Raw genomic sequence first — 19,731 nt, 5'->3', positions numbered from 1 at the left:
CTTCACTCCACCATTAAATCCAAGGCTCAAATATCCTCTTAAACTCTGGCTGTGTTCCAATTGGACCAGTGCCCAAGTTCTTGAATGTATCCTTGTACCACATTTTGCCCATGAAGGCTTCTGTGTGCTACCACATCAGCTCTATTCTAACACACCCTACGGGGTAAATTAAAATTAAATTAACATTAAAAAAAAAGACCATAACATTGTCAAGGGAAAAAAGGATTTAAAGCAATTATAGTTATTTTTAGTCTAAAATAATATTCCCAGTCACCAAATCATTGTTCACACTCATAATGCAAACCAAATGTAGAAAATGAAGGAATCTCATCTCCTAAGGTTTTAGGATGTGGATATCAATGGCAAATCCAACATTTATTATCCATCTCCTATCGCCTTTTAAATGGATGGCTTGCCAGGCCACGTATCATTCTGAAGGCACATGTATAGGAGGCCATATAAAGCATAGATGGCAGATGTCCTTCCCCTGAAGTGCATCAGCGAACCAGATGGGTTCTGCAGGAATCAAGTAATGTTGTGGTTATAATTACCACTCGTCATTTTATTTTTGAAGTTCCAGGTCATTAACTAAATTTACAGACCGTGACCATCTTGGTGTAATTCAACTCAGGTATCTGCACTTTTGATGGTAGAACACCACCATTATACCCATAGGCCCATAATCACGAGTGATTGTTTTGTTAATGTCAAGTCAAGTCAAGAGTGTTTTATTGTCATATGTCCCAAAAGAGAACAATGAAATTCTTACTTGCAGCAGCACAACAGATATGTAAACATAGTACTCTGCAAACACCAAGCACCAATAAACACCTACAAAAAGTTTTGTATGCCACTGAAGCAATAGAGGGGAATGTAATACTAGTCATTTGGGTGATAGTATTCGGAACAATGTTTTATGTTATGATATTTTAAAATGTAATTAGAGCGTTAGATTTTTAATATGACTAGAATAGCTGAAAGCAATATTTTCAGCGTTCCTTATAAGTATTCTTACTCTTAGTATTGTACATTAGTAATTCACACTCATCTGGAAGCATTCATTTACCATTTGTTGACAACATTCTTATGTTCTATGCAATTTTTGTGCTCATTTGAAAGTCTATCCAAGATCAAAGCTGTATATTCATGTTCACTAAAATAAATGACCAGAGCCGTACAAACAGGAAACTAAGGAAATATGATGGATTATCCTATAAGCCATGTTCATTCATCCTTAGAGAACTGCATCAGGTCTCCACATTCAAGGTCAAAGAGATATTGTCCCCATTAGATGTGAGAAGCAAAGCTTTGGATGAGCAAATAATTGATCACAAGCAAATAAGAACTTTAGTAAGTCCAGTATACGTAAGGGGTATATGGTCTATTGATCCACTATGATGAATAGAAAAAGAATTAATTGAATACTTAACTAAATCTAACTGGACCCCCTCTCCTCCCCAGAATTCTCAGCTCACATATATTGCCCCCAAATCAGTGAAATTCAGGCGTATCTTTGCTTTGTCTGTGCTTAAGACTGGCCTGTCAGCAGAAAAAAGTTTGCTGGAAAATAGATTATAAAGCTGTGACATTGGCGAGGACAAAATGCTGTAAGGAATCATAAATTGATTTTAGTCCAAATCCATGTGACGAGTCAACAAATAATTATTCATAAATAATGCAAAATGAATTTAGAAAATGAAGGAGTCCCATGTTAACTTGGTGAATGAAAAATGGAACAAGAATTTTAAATCTTTCACCTTTTTTTGACCTGAACTCTGTGTGCAGGAAATGCAATTGACCAAAGGAATATCAATGGTTTTCATATATTGATGCATGTATAGTTGCTTGGAGCTCCCACTGCTCGATGGAACTCTGCTACCTTCACTGTATTAGATCACCTTCTCAAGGAAAAATGATTGAAGCGTGAATAATATACCGTGAAAGCTTCAACCACCTTCCGCATAGTATATGATGTTGTACCCTGAGCTCTGCAGTATAATCTCTGGCAGTAGCCTGGAAATGCCCAATGGCAAAATTTTCGAAGCTGCCACAGTTTTTACTTCCAAAGGTTAAGCACTAGAGAGCTCCGAGTAGCAATGCAGGAGAATTCAATTCACATGTCAGTTTTATGTTACGGATTACTGAGAAAGCTAGTCATGTGTTTTAGGTATCTAAGGAGATGGGAGTTAGTCTATTTAGGAGAAACCCCTGCAGGGACGGAGGCTTTTGCCTGGGCTTGTGGTAATCTAATAGCAATGTAGCTTTGCAGACACATATAGAATCATGGAATGACAGCTTGCCAAAGGATGCATTGATCTAAAAATTAATTAATTTAGTTTTAATCCCATAATGGTTATATCCTTATGCCCTTGTCCCACTTATGCCCCTGTCCCACTTAGGAAACCTGAACGGAAACCTCTGGAGACTTTGCGCCCCACCCAAGGTTTCCGTGCGGTTCCCGGAGGTTGCATGTGATTGCCGGAGGTTGCAGGTAGTGGAAGCAGGTAGGGAGACTGACAAAAACCTCCTGGAACCTCCGTGAACCACACGGAAACCTTGAGTGGGGTACAAAGTCTCCAGAGGTTACCGTTCAGGTTTCCTAAGTGGGACAGGGGCATTACTGATTCTTCTGGAACTGAATGTCTGTAGTTGTGGCTCTTGTCAGCCCCTACAACAAAACTGCATTGCTGCCACTCTCATGTGCTAGTTATAGTCATAGAGTCATAAAGTGATACAGTGTTGAAACAGGCCCTTCAGCCCAACATGGCCACCGGCCTACATGTCCCAGCTACACTAGTCACACCTTCCGCCGTTTGGTCCATATCGCTCCAAACTTGTCCTTTTCCATGTACCTGTGTAACTGTTTCTGAAATGTTGGGATAGTCCTAGCCTCAACTACCTCCTCTGGCAGCTTGTTTCATACACACACCACCCTTTGTGTGACCCTTCAGATTCCTATTAAATCTTTTCCCCTTCACCTTACTGGGTGAAGCTTACCTTGCCTTACAGGTACCTTATAAGAACCTTACAGTCCTGGTGACGCTGCAAGGAGAGTCTGAGAATGCTTTAGATTTTTCCCTATCCTCCAATGACAATGTAATGAGGTAGGCAGAACAAACATTCATTTTCATTGGATAAAGCATGTTCTTCTTTAATTTTGAATGGGATGTAAACTTGATCTGAATTTGTACAAAAATCTGATCTATCCAAATTTGTCATCAAACCTCCATCAGAATCTTGAGCTCAAGGGAGGTATCCTTTAGCATTTTGTAATCAAATGAAATGATATTCTGTAGTAATCTAATTGTGGATTGTAGTAAATATGATGTGTAATTAATAAAGTAAATCACAAGCTCTTTTAATTGTTTTGGGGGGATACTATTGTACTAGCCCGAGCGCCAGAAGAACATGATGGTTCTTGTTAAATTAACAAGGTAATTTTGCTGAATGAATTTCATAAGTTTGTGAAACACTAACAATGTAACACACAGAGAAAAGATGATTCTTGAAGTAAAGAAATAAAAAATTGAAATGAACACTTGAATGTGATATTACAGTAAATACCCATTGTGATTACTGTAGCATACAGCTATTATAAACATAATGTGTGATTCCATCAGAGTTGTTTTATTAGTATTACCTGTTGATCAGTTTTACAATGCAAATTAAAAAATAAATTTGGAAATCTTTTATTTTCAGTCAATAATTTCAGTTGAACCCTTTTCCATTTACCAGACAAATAACTGAATTATTACATGACACACATCTTTTTGGTACCACATAATTTATTTTCTTGATTTTCTTTGATTTTCTTTATTTTGAAATAAACGATATTCATGAAAAGATGTACAAGATTTATTTTTTAAGTGCATGGCTTCCTTTACATTCACAATGATGTTCAGTCTACACATTCATATTGTCATTAGTTCTGTTCATTTGAGTGTGAACATTACAGGTATCTGTGCACAGAGCACTATTGCCACTCATGTGGTCCCCTTTGACGGAAACAAACTTCAAAGTTTGAGAAGCTTTTAACAGCCCCTAAAGTCCAGCCATAGGAGTCCTTAGAGTGCATATTTCCCCCACAAAGCCTTTGTGGTGGCTGTACCAGGCTTCAGTGCATCCCTTAGCACATATTCCTGCAACCTGAAATTCGGCTTAGTTTAGTTTAGTTTAGAGATACAGTGCGGGAACAAGCCCTTTGGCACACCGAGTCTGCACCAACCAGCGATCCCTGCACATTGATAGTATACTACACATACTAGGGATAATTTACACATACCGTCAATTAACCTACAAATCTGTACGTCTTTGGAGTGTGGAAGGAAACCAAAGATCTCGGAGAAAACCCACGCAGGTCACATTGGGTTGGCTGTTGGACAACTCGTTGTACTGGAAGACCAACAAGTTTTGAGCAGACCATAACGCATCTTTCACCAGGTTAATCATCTTTCAATAGCACTTGATGTTTGTCCCAGTAGGTATCCTCTGAAATACCAAGTACATCAATGGGTCCTCCGTAATACAGCTGCTTGGGAGGGACCTCAACAAGAACCTGAGCATCCTATTCCATACCTTCTTTAAAAATGCACAGTCTACAAAGAGGTGGGTGTTCATCTCACCCTCATAGCAACCGTCCCCAGAGTAGCATTTTGATTTTACCCGAGTTTGAGTTTAGTTTATCGTCTCGTGTACTGAGGTACAGTGAAAAGCTTTTGGTGTGTACTAACCAGTCAGCAGAAAGACAATACATGATTACAATCGACCTATCCACAATAAAAGGAATAATGTGAATAATGTTTAGTATAAGATAAAGTCCAGTGAAGTCCAATCAAAGATATTCCAAGGGTCTCCAATGAGATAGATAGTAGCTCAGGATTGCTCTCTAGTTGCTGGTAGGATGGTTCAGTTGCCTGATAACAGCTGGGAAGAAAGTGTCCCTGAATCTGGAGGTATGCATTTTCACACTCTTATACCTTCATGAACAGTTCATGCTGAAGATCACTACTGCCTCAAACTCTGCCATTAGGAAATTAGGTGCTTGAAAGTCACGTAACAAGGGGTTGGCCGTTCAGGACAGAGATGAAAATAAATTTGTTTACCTCAAAGCTGGTGAATTTTTGAAATTCTCTATCAAAGATGGCTTTGGTACCTCATTTGCTGAATATGTTGAAGATAAAGACCAACTAATTTTATTTTACAGTATGGGATTCAGGAGATGAGCTTAGTGCAGCACAGTAGCCCTGCGGTAAAAGATCCATCCTGGTCCTTTTGAATGGTGGGAGGGGTACGAGAGGTTAAATGGCCTCTATTTCTAGTTCTTACTGATTAGAAGATGGGAAATTGCAATGACCAGAGTTTTTCTGAAGACTACAATGAAGTTAATATCAGTACATCAGCCATTGTTGGATGTATGTCACGAGCATCCAGAAAATGTTTGACATAGCTTCAACAGTCTGCAGCGTGTGACATAGTGGGCTTTATGGTATCAGCAGTCTGTACTGATCTGAAACCCTAACACTTTGTCTCCATTTTTCCTTGGAAATATTGATGTATGTATTTTCACGATGGAGAAAACAGTGAAAACTGCTCGAATTTTATGTTCAGTTGATGATAGGACATTCTAAATGATGCAACACAATCTTGTCATTGGTTCTGCAAAGGTCCAAAGCCTTCATATGATCTGCACTTCAGAGAATCGCCAGCGTAATGTTCTTGGTCTACAAAGTGTACTAGGAGTGCAAGGATTCCTTCCAGCATGTCTGCCACTATTTTCTCCCCGTTCAACCTTACAGTGCATTCAGAAAGTATTCAGACCCCTTCACTTTTTTCCACATTTTGTTACGTTGCAGCCTTTTTAAAATGGATTAAATTCATTTTTTTAACATCAATCTACACACAATGCCTCATAATAAAAAAGCGAAAACACGTGTTTATACATTTTTGCAAAGTAATTAAAAAGAAATAACTGAAATATCACATTTACATAAGTATTCTGACCCTTTGCTATGACACTCAAAATTGAGCTTGACAGGTGTGTGCCTTTCCGACATGATTTGGAAAGGCACACACCTGTTTATATAAGGTCCCACAGTTGACAGTGCATATCAGAGCAAAAACCAAGCCATGAAGACAAAGGAATTGTCTGTAGACCTCTGAGAGGATTGCGTTGAGACACAGATCTGGGGATGGGTATAAAACTATTTCTGCAGCATTACAGGTCCAGAAGAACACAGTGGCCTCCGTCATTCTTAAATGGAAGAACTTTGGAACTTTGGAACTTCATAGAGCTGGCCACCCGGCCAACCTGAGCAATCAGGGGAGAAGGGCCATGGTCAGGGAGGTGACCAAGAACCCGATGGTCACTTTGGCAAAGTTCCAGAGTTCCTCTATGGAGATGGAGAACCTTCCAGAAGGACAACTATATCTGCAGCACTCCACCAATCAGACCTGTACGGTAGAGTGGCCAGAGGGAAGCCACTCCTCAGTAAAAGGCACATGACAGCCCGCTTGGAGTTTGCCAAAAGGCACCTAAACAAGATTCTCTGGTCTGATGAAAGCAAGATTGAACTCTTTGGCCTGAATGTCAAGCATCATGTCTGGAGGAAACCAGGCACCACTAATCTTCTAGCCGATACCATACCTACGGTGAAGCATGGTGGTGGCAGCGTCGTGCTGTGGGGATGTTTTTCAGCGGCAAGAACTGTGAGACTGGTCAGGATCGAGGGAAAGATGAACAGAGCAAAGTACAGAGAGATCCTTGATGAAAACCTGCTCCAGAGCATTCAGGACCTCAGACTGGGGCAGAGGTTCACCTTCCAACAGGACAGCGACAACAGGGCACATAGCCAAGACAATGCAGGAGTGGCTTTGTTACAAGTCTGTGAATGTCCTTGAGTGGCCCAGCCAGAGCCCTGACTTGAACCCGATCAGACATCTCTGGAGGGACCTGAAAATAGCTGTGCATCGATGCTCCCCATCCAACCTGACAGAGCTTGAGAGTATCTGCAGAGAAGAATGGGAGAAATTGCTCAAATACAGGTGTGCCAAGCTTGTAGCGTCGTACCCAAGAAGATTTGAGGCTCTAATTGCTGCCTACGGTGCCTCAACTGAGTAAAGGGTCAGAAGAGTATGGAGAGAAGGCAGGTACAGGATACTGAGGTGGATGATCAGCCATGATCATATTGAATGGTGGTGCAGGCTCGAAGGGCCGAATGGCCTACTCCTGCACCTATTTTCTATGTTTCTAAGACTTATGTAAATGTGATATTTCAGTTATTTCTTTTTAATTACTTTGCAAAAATTTCTAAACACCTGTTTTCGCTTTTTTATTATGGGTTATTGTGTTTAGATTGATGATTAAAAAAATTGATTTAATCCATTTAAAAATAAAGCTGTAACGTAACAAAATGTGGAAAAAGTGAAGGGGTCTGAATACTTTCTGAGTGCACTGTAAGTCTTTGGTTCTTTGCTACTGATGTATGGCTTATCCCCAGTCCTCTTCTTTCTCCTCCACTCAGTTGTGTCATTCACCTCCTCCTGTTCTTCTTTTACCTCTTGCTTCTCTGCTTTCCTTCCTTCCTGCAGCTGCTCTTGTGCCTCTTCCTCCTACGTACCTTCGCCTGCCGCCTCCTACTCCTGCTTCTCTATTCCTCCTTTCCCTTTAGGCTGTGGGCCGAGCATCAAAAATGTGTCTAGAAATGGGATTTCGTGATCATGTCCGCGGGCGGGCAGGGGGGGGGCTATACATAGTGCCGTCTGTGGCGGTCGTTTCAGACCCCGACAACGGGAGAAAAATGGAGGGAAATCGATCGCTATTTATAGGCTTCCATTGCAGTGATAAATGGTCAGATATTCCTCCGTTTTTTCCCCGTTGTCGGGGGTCTGAGAACGGCCGCTATAGACGGCACTATGTACAGCCTCCCCCTCCCCCCCCCCCCCGCCCGCTGGCGGAGATGATCCGCGGCTCACTTTACCGCGAGTACCTATGTCCCGCGATCGGAGCACCTTTTCCCGGTAAGTTTTCGCAGGCAGCTCCGAGATTAGCTGTTAAAGACTTATTACTCTACAACAGGCTGGCATTAGTGACAATGTTTAATTTACTGTGTTTTGGATACATATAGTTTAGGCCCTCAATTTCATGAATGAATGAAGTAAGTGAATGAATTAATGAATTTATTCACATTATAAAAGGGTGCAATTAAATTAATTAAACTCCATACAGATAGATTTTCATAAATTCAGACTTTAGATCTTACCTTTTAGTTAGAGTTGGTCCCTGGCTGTCTAAATCTTTGTGTTCCAGGACCTCAGCAGGGACTTTGCTTTCAAGGCTTTCTTGCACTTTAATCCACTTCGCAGCACTTTCTTCAGCCTTTTTAATGCTTTTCCCATTAAATACAATTACCTGCTGCAAGTTTCCACGACATTTATTCCACAGAACAACAAATCAGAATCTCCAGTAAAACAGGCATCTGTGAAGCCCCCTCAGACATTTTGTGTGCTAGCCTGAAGCAAAGCGCGTGATTGGCCAACTGGCAGACAACTCAATGTTAAACGTGCTTTGATTGGACTAAAAATTACCAGAAACTTTTCCGGTTTTTCTCTAATTTAATTAAAATGTGCAAGTCTTCTTCATATCGAGTTTCAGGGGTGATTTATATAATTTTTTTTACACAATATGTGAAAATTTCATGTAGTTTGGTGACTTGGGTCATGAAACTGCAGAATAAAGCTCCTCGGCCCACAGCCTACTTCCAATACTTTTTTCTTCTACTCCTCTTGCTTGTTTCAGGATTTGTTTCCAAATATCCTATCTATCTTTCCTACAGCAGTTCGATACCTTCTTAAGCTTTACTTGTAATGGCTTGCCTGGGGTTAGAACTGTTCATTGTTGAAATGACTGAGCAGGATGTGATGCCAATTAGAGGTTGAGGCAGAAATATCAGAGCACACAGGTGTCACTTTGCACTCCAACAGCTTCACAAACAATAGTCTTATTCTTTCCTCCCAGGGGTAACATATTTCATTTGTTTGGGAGTTCTTCCTGAAACATTCAGCTGAGCTTAGAGTGAAGAATAATTGCAGGTAGAAAGATGAATTCATGCTTTCATTCTGAAGCACAAGATGTTGACAGACCACTCAGACCTTTGATCCATTATACTATTCTTTGCTTTCACTTTTTAAAGCAAATCATTAAAATTACTAATTAGGGTTGGCTGAAAAATCTTTCCCTTTCTCACCGTCACTTAATGCTTGTCAAAGGATATTGTTATCCAATATCATGGTTGTATTTTATCATTAGGTTTTCCAGTGATCAGTAGATGAATTCATTTGCTGACACAATAAATTTAATTTCTCACTTCTTCTGGCAAAGTCTCTTGAAGTGGATATATTTTATATGGAATTTACATGTATTATTATTTAAACACTTGGTAATTTTAGAATAGCAGCACATATTCATTATACTCCTAAATTGGTAATAAACTGAAAACTAAATTACCCTGGGATCAAGTCAAAATTTGCTGTACTTTAAGAAGCTCAGTGGGATTGTCATTGGAACAGTGTTAAGTGGCTCCCTCAGGATATTGTAAATGAATATAATGAGTTAGATTCTGTGGAAGAAATTATGGTGAAACTACTGCCATTTGCCATTATATTTCTGTAAAACTGGTTTTAACATTGAGATCTCAAAATTAATTAATGTGGAATTCCCAACGTTTTAGTCAGTCATTCACCCTGCACTACAGACACAAAATGCTGGAGTAACTCAGTGGGACAGGCGGCATCTCTGAAGTGAAGGAATGGGTGACATTTCAGGTCGAGAACCTTCTTCTGACTGATGTCAGGGGAGAGGGAGATACATAGATAAGGAAGTGTAAGGTGCGAAAATAGGTCAAAGGGAATGAAAATCAAGGAAAATGTAGAATAGACAATTGTTAGCTGGGAGAAGCTAACAACAAAGCATAGAAACATAGAAAATAGGTGCAGGAGGAGGCCATTCGGCCCTTCGAGCCAGCACCACCATTCATTGTGATCATGGCTGATCGCCCCCTATCAATAACCTGTGCCTGCCTTCTCCCCATATCCCTTGACTCCACTAGCCTCTAGAGCTCTATCTAACTCTGGATAGAGTTAACAGAGATAAACTGTTGTCGGAGACAGTAAGACTGGTTGGAGAACTGGGAAGGGGGAGGGATGGAGAGTGAGGGAAAGCAAGGATTACTTGAAGTTAGAGAAGTCAATGTGCATACCGCTGGGGTGTAAGCTACAGACTGAGCTGTTTGCAAACTCTTTCAACAAAAGGGAATTTTTTTTTTTTTTTTTAAATAAATTTTATTGAGCCATCAAAAAATGGGTACAGATTATGTTGCCATATCCAAGCTCATTTTTTTCCAAATGTACATATCAAAACAGAACATTTGAGTATTATTCAAACAATATGGACGGGCATGTTTATAAAAACAACATTAAATTTTTTAAAAAAAAAACAAATAATGAGGGGGAAAAAAAGTGATAATAAAAACAAAAATAAATAAATATTTTAAACTGGTATAAATTTCAGCATTTATGAAATAGTGCTGCTGTAAAATAGTGAAAATTAAACAAAGTTTAAGATTTTCAAGATATAATAAACTGTAATTACTGCTAAACAAACTGTGAGGCCCTATAAAAATCAGATTATGGATGAATATTTTGTTTTTTTCAGAGGAATATTTCAGAGAGTGCTGTTAAAATTCTATTTTATTAATTTTGAATAGTTTATTTCTGGCATTTCATCTACTTTAATCACCAATGTATGTCCAATATCTTTGCATAATGATTCAAAATTAATTAAAACTTGCATCCTGCGATGCTGTCTGTGTGAATATTTTCTTATGATTTTTCTGCTCAGCTAGATTGATGATATCTCAACACCTGCGCACCAAGGTCCCTTTGGTAAAAAGGAAGTTCTCACCTCAGAGATCATTAGCTCTTCATGGAGGTCTTTTCTCAAGGTCAGTGACGAACACCTTTGATTTGCTGATGACTACAAATTCAACTGAAGTTTTTCACCTATTTCTGATGGTATATTGGGGAAGGGAACAGCCTTTAAGACAAAGGAAGAGATCTTGGGACCAAGTTCAATTTAGCACAGGCTCCAGCTGCAACTTTTGTCGTGCTTCCAATGACAGCCTAATCCTGCATTGTAGTTTGTCCTGCATTTTCTAGCCTACCCTTACGTTATAGGTTCATCAGCGTGATGGTAAACAAGCATAACTCTACTCATTTTCTTTCCCTGCATCTGCTAGAGAAAGAAGGAACAAGATATGCATTTAAACAGAAACTATTCATCTCCTTTCAGGATGTTTTATGTGGCTGTATAGATATCTTTGAGGCTGTCACTGTTGTCATGTAGGATGTTCAGGATTCAATTTTCATACAGAAAATACTAATGACAAAACTAGGTATTTTAAACTGATGTTGGTAGAGGCTAAAATTTGACTGGACATCAGGACAAGTCCCTTTCTGGTTTACAAAGTAATGCCATAAAATTATATAGAGGAACACATACCAAACTTTTGCATTTGGTTAGACGGTGACCTTGATTTATATATATGGTACCTATTTTATTAGAATTCACCATGAATATATATGTTTAGCAAATAAAAACCAGAGACTTAAGCCTCTTTTTCTCAGGTCCCATTGATATAACAAATTGGAAGCATTGGATCTAAGGTCGTCAACCTTCCATTTTCCCCGTAGTTTTCATGAAATTAGAGATCCCCAGGGCATTAAGAGGATATATATTTATTTTTCTTTGATCTGTTCCATTAATTAATCATAAAGATATTGGCAAAAGAATAAAGGGTATTGGACTGGGCACTTCAAAATGGAGGTATGGTGTAAAACTCAAGGCATACTTTTAACCAGAGATGAAAACCATGATTGATCTACTCGACTTCGAAATCCTATTTTGACTTTTTGTGATGGTTTAACTAAAACTTTAAAGGACACCTGCCGTCATTCCTCTTTTTAATGTAATTTATTTTTCATTATTGTGATATGAGAACTGAGTTATAACCCAATAATATGCGGGTGCTTTTTTTTTGAAGATCGCACCCAATTGCTCTGAATTGCAGCTCATAAAATGTTCAGGTGTAATTTTCATGTCAGCTTGATGGGAAGCACATGACAGCCTAGAACCATCTGCTGCAAGTGTTCTGTTAGCAATCTAATGTCTCTCCTGAGAAGCTTCACATTCTTTACACACTGCAGGATGGCAGGAACTTCCGAACACAGGCAGGATGCACTGTGTATTAGGACGGGCTGAGATCAAAAGAGCCAATATGTTTTCAATACTGTGGAAAGAGAAGCCATCACTTGCAAAGTCCCACAACTCTACTAATTTCTATTTATTTCCAACTTGTCAATTGATGTTAATTTTTCCCACTTGTCCTGGGTAAAATGAATATTATGTTTTGCTATATATGCATGCCAGAAAGTTAATCAACTGTTTTGATTGAGTTAGACTGAATTGTTTATGTTGAACATAATGTGGTCAGTTTATAGATGGAACTGAATGGCACTGTCTTCAGCAGTAGCATGATTAACAAGCTGAAATAAAATTCCATAATATAGCATCTTTATTACTTCAACGGCCACACACTTTAGATAACAAGGTAACATTGCCATTTTTTTTGCATTTTATAACCATACTATACATTCATATGCATTAAAGAGACGGAGAGAGTAGAGAGAGAGAGAGATAGAGAGAGAGAGAGAGAGAGAGAGAGAGAGAGAGAGAGGGGGGATAAAGAGAGAGGAGGAGAGGGGAGAGAGAGAGACGGGGAGAGAGAGAGGGAGAGAGAGAGAGAGAGGAGAGAGACGATGAAGAAGATGAGATTCTAGTCTCTCGAGGATATCAGTAGAGAGACTAGACGAGATAGAGCGTCTCTCTCTATCTCTATGACTACTAGCCTAGCTATCTCTCTCTCTCTCTCTCTCTCTCTCTCTCTCTCTCTCTCTCTCTCTCTCTCTCTCTCTCTCTCTCTCTCTCTCTCTCTCTCTCTCTCTTCTTCTTCTTCTTCTTCCTCACTTGATTGCAAATCATTATTCATTGCTGCCCAGATTTATGGAAGGACATTGCTCCCTGAGGTGTCATATCGTTGCAGGTCTGTAACCAAACATGACTGATGGTTCCAGTATAACAGTTGCTTATTATGGTGTTCACTGAGCTATGATTGCTTCAATACTTTATGTTGGCAGATGTGGTTTTCTCAGAACAACATGCCTGAGACACAGGTCATTGATCAAACCCCTCTGGCTGTTTCATTATTTGAAAATTATTGCTTAATTGCTAAAAGCCAGGGGCCAACAGGGTGTACGTTTCCTTGTGACTGTGAAAGAATCAAGCAATGGATCATGTAATTCCAAAAAGACTCAAAAGAATCACTGTACATAATTTTTTCCATGGAATCTGTGTCAGCTATATTGCAATTCCTAACTTACTGTCTAACCACCTGGAGCATCACATGATGGGGTAGATTTCCAGGTTAAAGTTAGAACTGTTACAATTCAGCCTCAAAGCTCCAATACAAGAGATTTGAGTGATATAACATTGTGGCTGATACAACACCTTACATGGCACCTGTATTGTGACAAAGCATCTGAGGTCTTAGGTTAGAGAATGTTGGAAATGCTTAAATGCTGTTTAAACCGCCTTAGTTATTCATTCCTTTCACCACCAGCACTGTGTGGTGTGCAGGCAGGTTCCCCAGTGCTACACAGGTGGGTTTAAGCTAGACGGACACAGGATGGGATCCTATGCAGGACTGAGGCAGGTGGGAGGCTGGAAGTCGGTAAAGAAAGTTCAGTGGACAGAATAGGCATGAGAATGGCAGGGAGAGAGGAAGCTCCATTGGTTTGAATTGCGCTTATTTTAATGTGAGAGGCCTGACGTGTAAGGCAGATGAACTTGGGGCGTGGATTGGTACGTGTGACTGGGACGTTGTAGCCGGTACAGAAATCTAGTTAAGAGAGGGATAGGGTCGGCAGCTTAATGTTCCAGGATACAGATGCTACAGGGGAGATAGAGCTGGGGGTAAAAGAGGAGGAGTGGTGCTTTATTGATTAAGGAGGTGTCACGGCAATGGTCAGAGATGACAGTACTCATGGTTCATCCAGTGAGCCTCTATGGGTGGAGCTGAGAAATAAGAAAGGGATGATCAGCTTGTTGGGAGTGTACTACAAGCCCCCAAGTGTACTACAGGCAGGCAGCTGCAAGACTAATAAGGTTGCCATAGTAGGGGATTTTAAATTCCCCATATTGACTGGGACTGTCATTGTGCAAAAGGTTTAGATGGGGCTGATTTGCCAAATGTGTTCTGGAAGGTTTCCCCAGGAAATATATAGAGGGCCCTATATGGGAGAAGGTAATGCCTGATCCAGTCTTACGAAATTGGGAAGGGCAAAAGGATGAAGTGTTCATGGATGAGCATTTTGGGACCAACAACCGCTATTCTATTAGCTTCAAGCCAGTTGTAGATAAAGACAGGATGAGCTCGCAAGTTAAAATTCCAAATTGAGGAAAGGCCAACTTTGAAGGTATTAGACAGGAACTCGCTCAAGTTGTTTGGAGCAGGTTGTTTCCAGGAAAAGGAACTTCTGGCAAATGGAATATTTTTTAAAGTGTGCGGACAATGTTCGAGCATGCATGTTCCTGCTAGAGTGAAGGGCAAGGCAGGTTGGTGTAAGGAAGCTTGGATGACGAGGGAAATTGGACAGGTACATGGATAGGGTAGGTTTAGAAAGTTATGGGCCAAATGCAGACAGTTGGGGCGTCTAGATGGGGCATGTTGGTCAGCATGGGTAAGTTGGGACGAAGGACCTATTTCCACCTGTGTGACTATGACTCAATGCATAAAATGTGCTGCATTTACTCACTGAAGCTGTTCTGTAAGACCTCCCAAATCTACTAACTCTATATTTAAAAGGCCCGGGGAGCCTAGGAACACAACCACAAGTAAGTGTTCATCCAAATGACATGCCATCCTGGCTTGTAAATATATTGTCAATCCTTTAGATACAAGAATCCTACAAGTATTTCCATTTCAGGCCTTCATTCAACCATCTGCTAATTAATTACAACCCCTCCCTCACCTTTATCCACCTATCACTTGCCAGGCTTTGTCCTACCCCCACCTCTTTCCCAGCTTTCTTCCCCCTGCTGCAATCAGCCTGAAGAAGGATCTCGACCCAAACGTGGCCTACCCATATTCATGACCAGTTAGGCAAGGGTACTTAAGGATAGCCTTGGAACAATGGCCAAATCACAAAAATGTATGAAAAAAAATGTTACTACTTTTTTAGATTAATTCTCATGTGGAAAGTGAGACATTATAACAACAGATTCCCGGATACATTTCAGAATAAAATTAACTTTTAGCTGTTTTGGATCTTATATTTTAAATTTAATTAACAGTTGTTTTCAAAGCAGGTCACTGATATTTAGTATACATTCTTGCAGCTTCTAATCTTCAGAAATTACAAATCACATTAACATTAAGAATAATGTAGATGGTGAATTTCCAAATAAATAAAACTGTCCCTAGCTAAAATTACCAGGGCACCATTGCAGTTACTTGTGGATAGTTGAACGGATCAATGAACACTTTCATCAACGTTGAGACCAATTTAAACTGCTAGGTTACATCTCCCGCTACAATTGCACATTAAAGGATTGGGTTTGATCCATTGTTGACAATAAGAAAAAAATCAGAAAACAATTGACACACTGGAACTTTGAAAATGTATGGAAACTTGAATGATCCACCTGGTGACCTTATAAAATATTAAGAGTGCCATGCTGCTGTGAGATCACTCCTTGATTACTGAGAAATCTGATCTGTTGATATTTATTTCTTCCTAGATCATCTATCATTAATTGAACATGTAGTCTGCATTCTCTGACCCCTGTGTTTTGCCTTAGGCTGACAGACCTGCCTTAGTGGTAGTGTTTTCTTGCCTCTGAGTCAGTGACACTAGATCCAAATCACATTCCTGTCACCCATCACATAATCTGGGGTGACTGCTGTGGAAGTGCTACAATGTCTTTTGGATGAGATGTTAAATCAATGATTCAATGTAGAAGCATAGAAACATAGAGACATAGAAATTAGTGCAGGAGTAGGCCATTTGGCCCTTCGAGCCAGCACCGCCATTCAATATGATCATGGCTGATCATCCAAAATCAGTACCCCATTCCTGCTTTCTCCCCATATCCCTTAATTATGTTAACCCTAAGAGCTATGGTACTTTATGTCACATATAATTATGACATTATTGTCACAACAATGTAATGGTACTTTATTGTCACATGTACCTAGGTACAGTGAAATGCTTTGTTTTTGCATAGCATCTGGTAAAATCATACCACCTAGGCAGTTTACAAAGAGTCACCACGTTTCTGGCACTGACAAAGTTTCAAAAGTTCTTAGTACAGTTTTATTTTCTTGCAGCGGTAAACCAGGCCTGTCGCCGCACGTTGCAGAAGGGGCCGACAGGTCCTGCTTAACTCTCAGAGGCCCGGCAGTCATTCAGCTCTGGAGCAGTCAAAAGATTGTCTGCTCTTATAGATGAACAATAAGAATTTCAAGCCATAGTCATTGTTTCATAGAGCTGTAGAGCATGAAAACAGACCCTTTGGCCCACCATGTTCATTCTGTCCAAGATGGCATACTGGGCTAATCCCATTTGGCTACATTTGGCCCATAGTCTCTAACCCCCTCCTATCCATATACCAGTCCAAATATCCTTTCAAAGTCATATATATACCATTCTATAACTTCCCCTTTAGCTTGTTCCAGATGTAGACTATCTTTTGAGTGGAAAAATTGCCCTGAGGTCCTAGTTTTAAAATCCTCTTCCCGAGGAAAAAGACAGTGAGCGATCACTTTATCCATGCCCTGTTGATATTGCACACCTCAATAAGGTCATCCCTCAACCTCCTACGCTACAAAGAAAAAAGTCCTAGCCTATCAGAGCTCTCTCTATAACCTAAGCCTGCAAGGCCAGCTAACATCCTGGTGAATCTCTTCTGCACTCTCACCAACTTAATCACATCCTTCCTATAGCTGGATGACCAGAACTGCACACATTACTCCAAGTGTCATCTCACCAACCACTTATAGAGCTGCATCATGATATCCTCACTTTTGTACTGAATGCTCAGTGTTCTGAAAGACCTATTCGATTGCAACTCCCTGGCCCTCTCTTTCATTTCCATCAACCACTCCCCTTCTTGTGGCACTTCCCATGCAGTTGCAGAAGAAGCAGCATTTGATATCCTATCCTTTCCTTCCTTCCTCACCTGCGATTCAAGTAGTCCTTCCAAGTGCAACAGTAACTCACTTGGACTTCTTATAATTTAGTGGCATCCTCTGCACTGGAGAAATAAAATGAGGACTGGATGATCAATTAGCAGACAATTGGCAAAACTGATCCTAAGCTTGCAGTCACCTGGAATTTATTTGTGGCCTTCCACAATGCCCAGTGTAAGCTTAAGGAGCTGATTTCATTTTCTGTCTTGTATATTGAACAACAATCAATCAATCAGTTTTATTCGTCACATTGCACGTAAAGTGCAAGTGAAATGAATTTGTCAGCAGCGGTGCAATGATAAAGAACACACAATGCACAATAAAAATTTAACACAAACATCCACCACAGCATTCATCACTGTGGTGGAAGGCACAAAATTTGGCCAGTCCTCCTCCATTTCCCCCTGTGGTCGGGACCAGAGTCCAGAGTCAGTCCAGAAGCTGCATGGACCTAATATTGAAGATGACAATTTTGATGCTGTGAAGCAGCAGCTGGTAGAAAGGTTCGATCCTGACATCGGGTGCTGTCTGTGTGGAGTTTGCACATTTTCCCTGTGACCAAGAGGGTTTCCTCCAGGTGCTCAGTTTCCACCCACATCACAATGATGCACGGTTAATTAACCTCTGTAAATTGCTCCGTGTGTGCATGGAGTGGGATAACACAGAACTAGTGTGACCTGGTGATCCATTGTCTGATTCAACTCGGTGGGCCAAAAGGCCTGTATCCATGCTGTTGCTCTAAACTATCTATCTATACTATTACTAAAAGTCTCATCTTGACCACTTCCTGTCTGTGATGTAATTAAATTTGCGCAAAAACGATCCCCCACAGTGCTACGATTCTTTGCCACCATGCTCGCCATTCTCCTCTGCTGCAAGTCAAATAAGTTTTGTTCCGTTCCGTGAAATAGTACAAAAGTTCTCAAGGTTTAAAAATCGTAAAAACGCCCCTTCCGGAACCCGCTGTCAATAACGCGGCAAGGAGAATACAAAGCTGAAGGGGCGCAGTGTGTAGAGCAGCTTGCAGAGAATCAGTGGCTCATGGGGAGTCAGTGTCTCACGGGGAGTCAGCAGGGAGTCAGCGGGGAGTCAGCGGCTCGCGGGCTGCTTCTGCGGCGACCACCACTGTTGAGTTGAACTCCCCCCCCATACCAACCTCCCCCACACACCTCCCTCCCCACCCCCCTCCCATACCCCCCCCCACACACAAACCCCTCCCCCACCCCTACCCACTCCCCACAGCCCCCTCCCACACAACCAGCACATTGACTTATGAAGATAATAAAGCATCATGTGACCACCCACTCCCCCTATCTCATAATGATTAACAGGTGAGTGGTGGAATATTGCGTTGGGGAATTGGTTGCGTTGGGGGGACCAGGCCTCCCGTGTGACTGGGACCCAACGGGTCACACTTAGTCTAGTACTATACTAAATAAAATAAACTAAACTAAACTAAAGTAAACTAAACTAAACTAAACTAAACTCAACTAAAGTAAACTAAACTAAACTAAACTCACTTATTTTTCTCTCCCATGTATGTGGCTGTACCTCTTTGTTTCAGTTTCTTTATTCTTTTCTCTCTTCAACAAATGTAACCATGACCTTGAGAACTCGCTTGTGACCCATCGCCCTTGTTCTCTTCACTCCTTCTCCCTGGAACAATTCACTTTTCTCATTCTGATGAAGGGCCCTCATCTGAAACGTTGGCTCTATTTGTGGCTTGACCTACTGAGTGCTTCCAGCAATATCCATTTTTATTTTAAAAGCTAAGCTTTTTGAAACCTTGCATGTACATTGGAAGCATTTTTAAGACACACTGTGGATCTTGAAGTTGCCTGCCCTTAAGTGATGTGCTCATATCTCATTTATCTCCATTGAACGTGCCCAGTAGAGCTAATGTGAAATTATTTTAGATAGTGGAATAGAAATTCTTTTTTTTTATTAGCAGAGTGATGCAAGCATAATACAATAGATGATGCATTAACGCTGACACCTTAGCAACCCTTGTTGAGTATTAATTGAATGTAGATGGAAGTTAATGTGATTAAATAATTTAGTGTAGTGAGGAAATAATTAAATGTGGTGATTCATAATGACTGTTTGAACATCCAGTTAAAAGATTGCTGACCTACATGCTTGAGTATTTGAGGTGTGCCAAAAAACATTGAAGAGTCACTCCACTAATGAATAACAATATACATCATTAAATGTATCATGAACTGTAATTGTTCTTCTATAAGAATTGTGTGGATTGGCTATTTATAATGTATGAGATATTTATCAATCCTCATGGATAACATCCATATAATAGATAGAGCTAGAGAGGCAGCGCACTTAGTCAGTTTTGAGCAATATGGATATCTGTGAA

At 40.4% G+C, this 19,731-nt stretch overlaps 1 long non-coding RNA gene across 1 annotated transcript; it reads right to left on the bottom strand.

Moving 5' to 3' along the window:
• Nucleotides 1-16,912: 16,912 nt before the first annotated feature.
• On the bottom strand, nucleotides 16,913-18,969 carry LOC116970658. Its single transcript, XR_004411240.1, has 3 exons — nucleotides 18,960-18,969; nucleotides 18,662-18,664; nucleotides 16,913-16,946 (listed from the first exon to the last, which is right to left on the bottom strand). It is a non-coding gene; the product is annotated as an uncharacterized LOC116970658 (long non-coding RNA).
• Nucleotides 18,970-19,731: the final 762 nt, after the last annotated feature.

The sequence above is a fragment of the Amblyraja radiata genome, chromosome 3 (assembly GCF_010909765.2).
Source record: "Amblyraja radiata isolate CabotCenter1 chromosome 3, sAmbRad1.1.pri, whole genome shotgun sequence".
Taxonomy (NCBI): Eukaryota; Metazoa; Chordata; class Chondrichthyes; order Rajiformes; family Rajidae; genus Amblyraja; species Amblyraja radiata.
The sequence above is the reverse complement of the archived record's forward strand: the minus strand, read 5'-3'. Positions and strand labels throughout refer to the sequence as shown.